This window comes from Emydura macquarii, unplaced genomic scaffold (assembly GCF_026122565.2).
Source record: "Emydura macquarii macquarii isolate MOO-44397 ecotype Brisbane River unplaced genomic scaffold, CSIRO-AGI_Emac_v2 contig_3390, whole genome shotgun sequence".
Lineage (NCBI taxonomy): Eukaryota > Metazoa > Chordata > Testudines > Chelidae > Emydura > Emydura macquarii.
This window is the reverse complement of record NW_027133527.1, coordinates 3,631,549-3,643,891: the sequence shown is the minus strand read 5'-3', so window position 1 is coordinate 3,643,891 and position 12,343 is coordinate 3,631,549. Positions and strand designations below refer to the sequence as shown.

The window sequence follows — 12,343 nt, the reverse complement described above, 5'->3', positions numbered from 1 at the left end:
GCATTGCTCACCGGAGGAAGCTCCAGGGAAATTCTACCTCTGGGGTGTGGGATGCTTCTTGGAGTTCCCCAGCATGGAAGGGGAGTGTGCTCCCCCCCGCCACCTCCACTATACTCCTTCGGGAGATTAAGCATGTCCCTTCTCCTGAGAGTACAGTTTGCTCTTCTGGTTGGTGTGGAATGGGCCCGGGGGGAGGACAGTTCTGTCATTTGTCCTACCATTTAGTGTCTCTCCCATTCCAGGAGCACAGACCTCAGGAGTGCAAGGTGTGTAACTGCACTGGGCTGGTTTCTTGCACCATCTCCACTCACTGGCATAGTCCTGGAGCGGGGGGGCACAAGCTGGCCCACACTGTTTGTGCAGAGGCATCAGGAGTGACTCCAGCATTCATGCTGCATTGAATGTGCACACAAAAATGGGATCAAAATTTGCTTTTTCACACTTAAATGCCTGAATTTAACCTCTAAATTTGGCCCAGTACCTCTTCAGACAGTTGAATTTTCCCTGTGATTGTTTTTTCCTCCCAGGAAAAATACTTCCTAACTTTTGCATTAGAAATGCTTTAAAATGCTCCCTCTGTGATTATTTTTTTTTTATCCCGTTGTCTTCACATTTCCTTGGGCAAACTCTAGCCAAAGAACCACCATCCCCACAAACTCCATACTGTACACTCCAGACTCACTCTTCCGTGCTGATCGTGCCTCAGAGACAGATCGCTGCTGAGCTTTTTTCATTCTAAACACAAGATGGACCGTTGTCCTTCTGTGACAGATCTGGCCCAAGTTTCACCAAGATGAGCTCCTGGAACTTCTCAGATCCATCAGCTACCTTCAATGTTCTGACCTTCCCAGCTGGATCCCTGATGAACAGCAGAATGTCAACCGAGAAAACGAGCACGTTTTCCAAAACCCTGAACAATCAATGCTGGTTTCAGTGTTCTTAAGAATAAAATAGAGCTTTATACATTTATGAATGGGATTATATTAGTATTATTTGTATTATTGTAGTGCCTCGGAGCCCCAGTCATGGGCTAGGGCCCCATTGTGCTAGGTGCTGTACAAACACAGAACGAAAAGACAGTCTCTGCTCCAGAGAGTTTACCATCCGATGATGAGATTGCCTGTATAGCAGGGGCTGGACTCAATGATCCAGCAGGTCACTTCCAGTCCTGTGTTCCTACTAAGAGAATTCTTCCAAGAACCAGAGTACTTTGGGAACGTGTGTGTGTGTGTGTGTGTGTGTGTGTGTGTGTGTGTGTGTGTGTGTGTGTGTGTGTACACACATCACAGCAGAATGTTTTACATCAACTGAAGCTTTCACCGATTACTGAGAGCTCTTCAATCCTGTGCAGAAATCTATCCTGTAAACCTATAGGAGTCTACGTGGATTTAATGTGCATTCTCAGATCAACTTGTTTCTATGCTTTATGACCTCTCAGCTTCCGAATCGCCTTCAAACAAACCATAAAAGCACACTATGCTGAGTGAACGCCCACGGCCAAAGGGGAAAAGCACATTTTAAAAAAAATCCACGTTGTAACAAACCCATAGGAAATCCTGTTAAAAGTTAAGTGGGGATTTTCTGAAGCTGGGGAAATGTTACATCTCAGTCAGAGAGTCCTTTTGATTAGCCAGAGGAATGGAACAGCATAAAAATTCTCCTGACAAAAGAGACTGGTCCAAATGTTGATCAAACAATCACCCCATTTTCCATTTTTTTTTTTTTTTAAAAGCAAAAAAATCTTTTATCGCATTGAAAACGTGAGGTATTGTCAAAAATTGCGGCTGTCATTTGTTTCCTCAAAGCAGTGCTGGAAGAGGGGAAACTCCTGAACATCAGGTGATAAAAGAATATTTCAGGCTCCGGGGGGTCTCGCTAGACCTGCGATTTCATTAAATGAAAGTCAGATTTAGGCAGATCATTTCAGGAGCATGAAAGGTATTTGGCTAAATAGCTGCTGGGACCAGTGAAAAATGACACACAGGCTCCATGATTTGGGTAAGGCAGCATTTCCATTCAATCAGAGATGGCTGCGTTACGTTCTTTTTATGTTATAATGTTGATTTTTATGCACAACACTTTCCTCTAACAGCCCCTAGGGTCCGTGGGTTTAATGTGGCTGTCAGCCAGCCAGCGGTTGGGTGTATAAGGATTCCCATTTTCTTGGGACACTCTGGTAGGACGGGGGGTCCAGTTGCCATTGACTAAGCATAGTGCAGGTAGGACCATGCCATACCTTAGTGTGAAATCCTGGCCCCGTTGAAGTCAAGGGCAAAACTGCCATTGACTTCAATGGGGCCAGGATTTCACCCGAGATCTGTGCAGGTGCAGCTCCTGGTTTTGTTGTAATGTAGCCTGGTGGGCCCCCTCCTGCTTCTACTGAAACCAGTGTTAAATCTCCCACTAGTCACTCGTGCAGATCGGGCCCTTAAACAGAAACTGGGAGCAGTGCCCTGTGATGGCTAATGGATTCATTTTTCTTTGAAGGGTTAAATTTTGCCTATTTTTTTCCCCCCCTCCAAAGCCATGCAGGACCCTGCCTGCAGTGGAATAATGCTGGGCTACTGCAATGGAAGGGGAGGGGGTGTGTGTGTGTGTGTGTGTGTGTGTGTGTGTGTGTGTGTGTGTGTGTTTAGGGAGCCTCGTGTGCCATGGGAGTTCTTTCCACATCCCTGCTGTTTGGGGTAGGGGTAAGTTAGGGTTGGGAAAGAGAGAATGGGGGGACAGATGGATCCACCCCAGTGCTGATCTACTAGCCAGCTTCCCGTGCACAGTGTGGGCCATTACAACCTTAGGACTGATGTTTGGATCAAGGGTAGCCCTACTGCCACTCAGCGACCTGGAAAACAAAAGCAATCCGAGCTAAGACGAGTGGAGGGGGAAGATATATTCCCTGTCTACATGGCTAGTAAATGTTTAGGGCCAGGGAATAGAGAGTAGATAGACTCAGTGTGGGGCAATTTCCTTGGCAACTTGGGGGAGAAGAGAATTTCTTCTGTATCCCTAGCATGATTTTGTGTGTGTGTGTTTGTGTACGTTTGTGCATGTGCACGCCTGCCCCTTGTGCTCAAGGACAAATGCTGACATCATTGGGGGAGCATTCCAAAGGACCGATTTATTTCCGGTGCTTTGTCTCAGATGTTCCCAAGCCTTTATTCTGCATTGAGAAGTACCCACGCTGCTCTTTGCTTCCCTGTGCACATAACTTTCCTGCACCGTTCTGTGCCTCATTTCTACTGTGTTAGACACTGGTCTTTTGGCATGGTGAGATCCAGCTCTATTATGCTAGTGCTGCTAATGCATTTTGTATTATTATAAACCCAGCTTTTGAAAAAAGAGGCTCATGCTGCTTGAGTGGCATAGTCAGAGCAGCTCAAATATTTTAAAACCATTTTGTGGGGGGGAGGGAGTGTGGTCTTTCTTTTTTAAAAAAAAAATATTTTTAATATTTTTTTTAATATATATTTTCTTGGGTCTATGACTCAGTGGAAAGCCAGTTCCTTTTGTCTCTGGTATCACCAGTTATGCCAGGGGAACGGACAGGATGAGCAGCTGAGACCATAGCAACAGAAAGCTAGAGTGTCGAGCGGGCAGGAGACAGGCAGGCGTAGAGTGTCTGAAACCAGAGCGGGAGCCTTGCACCTGACTGCAGGGCATCAGTTACAACCTCGCTTAAGCTGGTAGTCCCTGACTGGCAGTGTCGCCCTCCCCCCGCCCTTCGATGGCGATGGAGGGGGGAACTTTGTGAAATTCTCCAGGAGGGGAAAAGGGGAGACAATTGTCCTGCGGCCCCAAGCTCTGAGGGCCCCCACCAAAACAGCTGTAAATCTGTGTAAATAAAGTGCAATGGGAGGGGGTGGGCCTCCAGCGAACATGACGGGGCCCCGAATTTCTCTCGACGGGCCTGGCTGTGGGAAGGTCTCCGGTATTGGCCTGCAGTTGTACCTTCCTGCCTGGTGGGGCTGCTGTGGGGCCTGTGGAACAGGGGATCTCTCTGCCTCCCCTCTCGCTGGTCCCCATGCTGGATCAGAGGCTGGAAGGAGCAGGTGGCAACTGCAGCAGAAGGTGAGATTTCCTCCTCTTGCAGCCAGCTGCGCCTGCCTCTCCCCATTGTAAATCTCCAATAGCCCCAGGTGCCTCTGTGACCACGGCCAGCCACCCCAGGTATTTTGCTACATTTCCTTTATTCTTTGTATCACAGGAGCATTGTGCTAGGTGCTGTACAAACACAGAACAAAAAGATGGTCTGTGCCCTGCCCCTCCCAGCTACCACGGCACACACCTAACCCTGTGGACCCCACAACCACCCCAGGCTTTTCAACACCCACCCGGCTATTCTCCAGCTTTCTCAGACACCCATCTCCACCCAGCTACCACCACCAAGAGTCCCAGCTTACCCCTAGATCTCCTTCGCCCCCCCCGCCTCCACCCTCTACATTTCCTCCAATGCCCAGCACCCAGCTAGGGCCCCAATCAGAAGATCTGGTGGGTCAAAGGCTCCCAGCCATACTGCGACTCCGTGCTATAACATGGAAAAGGGGCACACTCCAATAGCTAGCCATTAAGAGAAAGTGGGTGGCCATGACTCGCTGAAACCTCCAGGTTGAGAACTTACGAGCTACAGAATCCCCAGACAGCTTTCTCCGGGCTTCTGCCCTTTTTCCGCCTGTGGAGGGCAGTCTAAACCCCAGTGATTTTCATTGGCGGCAACCAACATTTCTGTTCTACTTTTTATTTAAAAGCCAAGGGCCAGACTCTCACCTGGGTTCACTCAGCGTAGCTCCATGGAAGTGAGTGGTTTTCACCAGCTGAGGTTCTGACCCAAAAATCTGCGTCCCAGGCCTTGTCCTCAATGGCTCTGCAGTGTGTGTCATCTTTTGCGCCTGGGCGAAGTAGGTGGTAAAAGCTACCAAAAAAAATGGCAAGGTTTTGCGCACCTGCCTGCCTTACGCTAGGGGCAGGGAATCAGGCCTTTTGAGCCAAAAATTAGTTGTTTCCCTTTTAAAAGCAAGTGGTTTGCTCAATATAGTGTATAGGAAGAGGTGTACAGGGAAAGGGAGCTCCCCTATCAAATATTTCACTTGCACCATAGCTAACGCATCCTGAGAAATGTTGGGGAATGTGCTAATTAAGCTAACAGTTCTGCCTCCGTTTCTTAGAGCTCCTGCATTCCTCATCGCTTAGTTATAAGGTCTTTGAATCACCCTATTTGTCATGTCCAACAGGTTGGACAAACACCTGCACCTGATGGTCTAGGTTTACTTGGTCCTGCCTCAGTGCAGGGGGCAGGATGAGATGGCTTCTCCAGGTCCCTTCCAGTCTGACATTTCTATGATTCTATGACGCAACAGGATGTTTTGTTTCCTTAGGGGTTTATTATCCGCTTTGTTCTCGCAGCGGGGTGTGGAGGGAGTCATTACATTTAAGAGTATTTTCTTGAAAGAGGAGAGGGAGGGGAAAAGGCTAAAACAATGGATAAAACCAGCACTTATGTGAAAGGAACAATCACTCCGGACTCTACTGTGCAAATACCCACAGCACAAAAGCACCCCCATGACTGGTAACTCTCCCTGGCAGGATGAGTAGAGAGGTCAAGGATGGAATGGGCCATGGAGATATGAATCTTAGAGGTGGTCCCCTGGCTCCAGGTCATGAGAGACTGTGGGGAAGCTTGTGTGTGTGTGAGCCCACACCGCCTTCATTTAGCAAACTGAGCTGCCGTTGGCGTGCGAAGCCTGAGCGGCCTGCAGGAGCGTTGGTGGAAATGTTTACCTCATCAGGGGTGGTGACTGGAGGCGTTCTGGCTGTGCGAAGTGCAGGTGCTCACACCTCTGCATTTTGGTTGTACCGAATGCACTTCCTCCATCCCCCGCCAGTGTGCAAGGCAGGGTGGGCCGCCCCATTCCCTCCCCCACATCTGTGTCCCCTCTGGGGCGTGTGGTGTTTTTGGTCATGCTAAGACTCCATCGCATCTTGCAGCCAGGCACAAGTCACCCCTGGGAAGAGGACCAGTGCAGGGCCCATGCACCGCTTATGTCCTGCTTAAGTCCTCAAAGTAGAGCTTAAGTGGTGATCCTCTGACCGGGAGTGAATTTCACCCAGGAATAACACTAAGCAGGATTCTGGCAGTTCCTTGTGTAGAGTGCAGGGTGGGGAAGGTATCTTTGCACCATCTCCCCTCTTGTACACCTGCCCAAGAGCACTAGGTCTATTCTCTCTGGCACTGTATGTTTTAGTGGCACCATAGTTAACTCTGAGAAGCGGATGTTCCATTCTAAATCCTGATCTTCAGTTAATCATTATTTTTCCTTCCTCTGCCCTCAAATATTCGTCTGGGGCTTACATTTCTTCCTTTGCAGGTGAATTGTTTAGAACCTCTTCTTGGGGGAAAAAAAATATCCATTTTTGAACTAAGCAATAATGAAATTTGAAAAAAAATCCATTTTCTCATTTTAAAAAATTGTTCCTGTGGATTTTTTTTTAATGCACTGAGTGAGGTTTGTTATGGGAAACAACCATGTTGTTTTGAGTTGCCCTGGGAACTGTTTAATGCATGATTTAAAAAAAATAAAATCCATTTTAACTATTTAATGGAGCATGAAGAACATAATCCAGTGTCTGGCCAGCTAATTGCATCTTGATTGGTAAGGATGCTCTACAGCAGCATCTATATTCTGCTTTTTAACCCTCCTTAATCTCTTGTGAGTTCACTGCTTTCACCAAAAGCTGAAGTTTGGAACAAGTCATAGAAAAACTGTATATCACAAGCAGATGTGTCAGTGCGACCAGGCAAAAACAGCACACAGTTGAAGGACCTGATCCTGCAGTCCGTATTTGCATGAGAAATCATCCCATGGATAATTCTCACTAAGGCACCAGACTAATCTCACTAAGTCAGACTATTATGCGCACAGATACCGTGGTGATGGACACGGCATATTGATTTGAATAGAACTCGTGTAACAAACGAGCATCATTCATGTGAACATAGGTCACAGGGCCAGGCCCTTTCTTAGATACAGGCCATGTGTTAGCATTGAGGACAAATCCTCAAAATCAGACGAGTGTCTGAGGAGTTGGTCTCTAAAACACTAGACTGAATCACTGGCTTCCAGTTTACTGCTCCCTCCCTCCCAGATGTACGCCTGCCCTTCTGCCAGTCAGCATCATTCCCTACTATGGACTTTTTAGGGCATTTTCCAATTTAGCTTTAAAAGTCTCATGCAATTAGGCTTCCATCATTTCCATTAGGAGACTGTTCCACAACCGAATAGATTTCAGTGTCAATGGGCCAAACGCAGAAGTGAATTAAGTGTTGAGAGAGTCTAAATTAATGTAACATACACCTATTCCTGGCTCCCTAGAGTGTAAGTTAGCTCATCCTAGACTCCTTTACGCTCGCGCCCGTATCCATAAGTGGATATAAGTAGATCTAGAAATCTAAGTGGAAAGAAGCCGCATTGAAGCCATGTCGGCTGTGAGACTTTTCCCATAAATTCCCCACCACTCAGTTGAGCAGTACGGGTGGTTGCAGCAGTGGGAATGCTAACAAAGACCTGACGCTGGCGCCCATCAGCTATTCAAGCCTCATGTCAGATTTACTATGACAGGGCAGCATTTTAAGCTCACGTTATATAGTTCTGTCTACACTAGAGTTCCCCCTGCTGCTAAGGTCAATGGCGCTGAACTGATGGTAGGCAGGATGTGAAATTTGTTAGACACCCACAGAGCATAAAGGCGTCGGACTTCTGCCACCTTACAGGCCAGGGCTTGAACGTGCCCCAAGAAGTCTTTTTCCTAGTATTTGTCCTAAATTTCCCTTACTGTATTTCTTTTTAAACCTAAAGAAATTCCTTTAACACATGTCTTTCCTTCTGATGGCCCCATCGCTTTATTATGGAAAATCAGCTTTAAAATGAAATATCGGGGGTTTGAAAAATGCCCACTGAAGACTGACTTGATTGAGATTTAAAAAAAAAAAATTAGAATTGAATAATTATTTTATAAAACTGGGATTTGCTAGAAGCACTTAAAGTATTGTTTACCAGTGCCGGGCAATAAAGTAATTGTAGTTTTAGCACAGTGTTAAATAATATATGGGTAGGGATGAATTATCTCGCTTGGAACCAGTTAAACGTGGTATTTCTTGGAATTTAATTGGATGGTGAAGATTTACTGATGCTTAGGAAGATGCTGATTCTCTTCCTCCTTCATTGCAATTGGAATTTGGGGTGGATGTTGAATAGTGGCAGTGGCTGATAGGCCGTGGTTGACCAATGTTTTTCAGGGGATAACAGCTCGCTTAGTCCAGTCTGATTATCCAAGGGCACTGTGTCAATCCTAAGCAAATAACCTCATATATTTCACTGTGAGAATCAATTCCAGTCCCACCCCTGTGGCATTAGGTCACATACTTTTCCTCCAAAGTAAAATGAGGCAACTGAGCGATGCACATTTTCTTCTTCTAGCAAGTTGGCTGTGGAAATAATATTGCATGGCAAGGCATTATGTATTTTTTATTAGCAAGCTAGTAAAATATTGAAATGACTTCCGACAAAGTGAAGAGCAAAGGAAAACAGCCAGGAGAGATGATTTTATCTCAAAGGCTTTAATTGAGTGGTGTAAAACATTTTTATGGGGAAAGAAAGATGGTTTATTTTGCTCTTATAATTATCTGCACTAAATAAGAATTCTTCCTTTTGAAAAGAGTACTTACTTTGAAGTGTATCCTTATTAATGTGTGTTTACTTGGGGTTGCTACTATGTAGAGGAACACTGGATGTATAGTTAACTCTTTCATATCGATATTGTTTTCTTTTCTTTCTTGCCTCTTCTTTAAGATTTTATTGACTATGGAATAATTTCATAACATAGCACGTTCTATTAGAATACATTTCTCACAACATGTTCGTTAGCCGAATGCACTGGACTGTTCTGATCTTACTTACATTGATGTAAATCAGAAGTCTAAACACACTGTGGGCCTGGTCTGGTGCCTATTTAAGTCAATGAAATGACTCCCATGGACTTCGTTAAGCATTCGATCAAGCCGCTAATGAAGCTGTATTCCACTCTCTTCATGCTAGAGGCAGAACCCCTGATAGAGACGCTCACTCAGGTTTTTTGTTTTCATAATGTTCTGCAAACTTCCAGGTGAATGTTTTCTGTAGAGACGGTTCTTCACATGATTTGATTTTTTTCCTGGAGAATCAGAGAGATACAGTAATTTAGAAAAATATTCTTGCAAAAGAGTAATTTAAGCCTCTTTTTTCCCCCATCTGATTGAAAATGCTTGTGGATGGAAAACACGTTTTATTTTGATGTTTAAAGTATTCAGTACTTATTTAGAATGCTTTGTGTATATGTTCTCTTTTCTAAAGAGGGTGTTCTTGCAACCACAGTAAGGATAGGATACTAACAATGAGGTTAGGAAAGCAGAACGGCTGCAACAAGGATGCTGCTTTTGCGGACAACTGTATGTTTTAGAGTCTAGGAACATAGGGACAAATTGGAGTTAGAATTACACTGGGACATATGAGAGAGGGGAAATGCTTTATGAGAACATGGCAGAGAATTGCAGTGTGTTGAGTAAGCTTTACACCCTCATTTTATCTTAAAAAGCAGCAGCAGAAGGCCCCTTCCTCACTTAGTCCATGCATGAGGGTGCAGATGGGCATAAAGGGACATGATTTGGTGGAGTTGATCCAGAAAGTGAACATGGGCTGCATGAACAGCACAAGCCAGTCATTGCTGATAGACACCGAGTGTCCTGTCCCGATGCCAGAGATGGACTGAGTTAGGCACATGGACCTGCATAGCTGCTTTGTGAGGACAGATGAGATGTGCCTAAACTTTGAGACTACCAGCTTTGTTGAGACTGATGCAGCCCAGTTTTTTGGCACATTTTCTTGCACCACCACTTTGGGGGAATAGTTTTTTTTTTTTCTCCAATGGGCAGCAACAATTTTTGATCTATAGTTTTCCATTAGATATGTATCCGCCAGTGTCCTTACTCTGGCAGTGTCGCAGCCGAGCTGTGGGCAGCCAGACCTAGTAGTCGGACCTAGAGTCAACAGTCGTGAGACAGGATTCAAGAGTCCGCTGGTTCTGGGTACTGGGAGGTCAGAAGCAGGAGACAAAGTGGAGATCAGAAGCGCAAGTCAGAAATCGGAGTCCGGCCGGGTCAAGATACCAGGAGTCAGAGGCACAAGACAAACTCAGTCAGGAATCACAAACCAGATGCCAGGGTAGCAGGAAGCACAAAGCACAGTCTGGAGCAGGGCAGAGCCCAGTTATTCAGGTTCCTGTTCCTGCTGCTGGCTTAAGTAGGGCCAGGGGGCCAGTCAGCCACTCTGGAACCCTGCCAATCAGACCTCAGGGGTGGAGTCTCACAATGGGGCTGGACTTGATGGGTCTCAGGTAAGCTATTGCTAGTGATGTAGAGTTGGAGAGTGGCTGCTCCTGTGAACCTCACAGACCTGGGTTCAAGACCTGTTGGCTCATAACCACTGGCATAGTCCGGATCGTCTTCCACTACAGGTTTCTGGTCAGGCTAGTTTGCTGTCACTTTTAAAGAGGACAGCTGCTCTGCCTCTGCTGAAGCAGTCTCCCTAGTGCTAAGGAAAGATGATGGTGTATCAGACCTTCCTGTTTCTAATTTGCACTTCTTGGGGAAGATGATGGGATGAGCTACATCAGAGGAGCTGCGATCTCCCCGCGGAGAAAAATCTGTCTATTTCTTTCAAGTCATTTTAGTGCTTGTGAAATGTGCCACAATGGCCTCTCTGAAGTTTGGACCTCTCTGTCCACAGACTTAGATACATTATAGGTGGTAATGGTGCAAGATTCCCTCACTCCCCATAAGCAGTGTCAGGACATAACTGAGAGAGTTTGGAAGACATTTCCCTGTTGGGTTAATTATTCCACAATTGCTGACCTCAAGGTTTTTTGCCCCTTCTCTGATGCCTTTGTTATTGGTCACTGTTGGAGAGAGGTTACTGGACAAGAAGGGCCACTAGTCTGATGCTGGATAGCTGTCCCTAGGCTCACAGTGGAGGGACCACACCTTGTTGAGTAAGAGGATAGTTCGGATTCCATGGCCAATTCAGCATGTAGCCTCTCCATTGAGACTCCATCTACACAAACGCAGTTTCGGTTCTATCATCTCGGTTGGCTGAAGTGCAAATATGAAAACCCTCCACAGGATCCATAACAGCCTTTTATATTAGTCTTTCCAGGCCCCAAAAAATATCTGGCAGTGAAATTATAAAAGTGGATGCTGAAGTTTTCAGAAGACGCACACTGAATATTAACGAAACCCTTGGACTTCCTGGAGTGGCTGTCTGCAGCCAGCAGCTCAACCTGATTTGTTTCATTTTTAGGCACTGGATCCCTCTTAGTAGCACCCTTCCTGTCAGCACTCTCGTGCCTGGCTAATATAGGAGGTGAGGATTGAATTTAAAGGTATTTTATATGAAGTTGTTAAAGATGTGCCCAGCTCTGTTATAAATGCTTTTGGATCAGCTCCCCTCTGTTCATATGCCTCTCTTCTAGATCTTGGCCCTGCAACATTGCTTGCGTGAGTAGTCCTTACTTGCAAGAGTAGTTCCATGGAAGTCAACGTATGGACCATTTGAGGAAATGTAACAAGAGCTTCTCTTTATTTCATTCTGCCGGTTTACTTGCAGGAGTGTTTAGGTACTAGGGTAATAGGTATAAGAAGAAAACCATAAATAGATCATGTGACATGTGTGTGTCTTGTTTTATTTCTACGCTGACATTAGCCACTGACACTGAAAACTGTCCAGATTAAAAATGGGCCATTTTGTTTGTAAAAACCAGAGTGAAATCAGAATCTGGCACTGAGTTTCAGTACAAACTAGCCAGTACATTATTGCATGAAGCTTCCCTGACAGATCTTGTCAAAGACTTCCTTTACGACAGTTATCTAACCTGCATGTTCATGCTGTTATCTTTGTGTTAGAAATCCCTGAATCCTACATCCCCTGTTGTTGCTGCCCATGTTTCATCATATATTTCTATTCACACTCATTGGATTCTGTCTGCTACCCCACACCAAGACCTGGTAGACTGGGAGTACTCCCAGCATAAAAGATCTGGCTTACATCTACTGTAGGAAATTGCTCTAATTTGCACTTCATTTCTTCTTCTGACAGCTCTTTGCCATTTACTTGTTGCTGAAGGAAAACCAGTCACTTAAAATGCTCCAGAATGAATTACCATTTAAATATTGCACTTGAGGATTCACGTACACACATTATATGCTCAATAAAAAGAGAATCCCCTTGACTACATTTGACTTCCATGTGTAAATTTGCACATT

General features: G+C 45.5%; 1 long non-coding RNA gene across 2 annotated transcripts in view; it reads left to right on the top strand.

The window, feature by feature from the left end:
* The window catches only part of LOC137144110 (uncharacterized), a 38,102-nt gene extending 26,240 nt beyond the window's left edge, over positions 1–11,862 (top strand). For both annotated transcript variants that reach the window (XR_010917326.1, XR_010917325.1), the window contains exons 2-3: positions 11,238–11,444; positions 11,554–11,862. This is a non-coding gene — a long non-coding RNA (uncharacterized lncRNA). The remainder of the gene's footprint in view (positions 1–11,237; positions 11,445–11,553) is intronic.
* Positions 11,863–12,343: the final 481 nt, after the last annotated feature.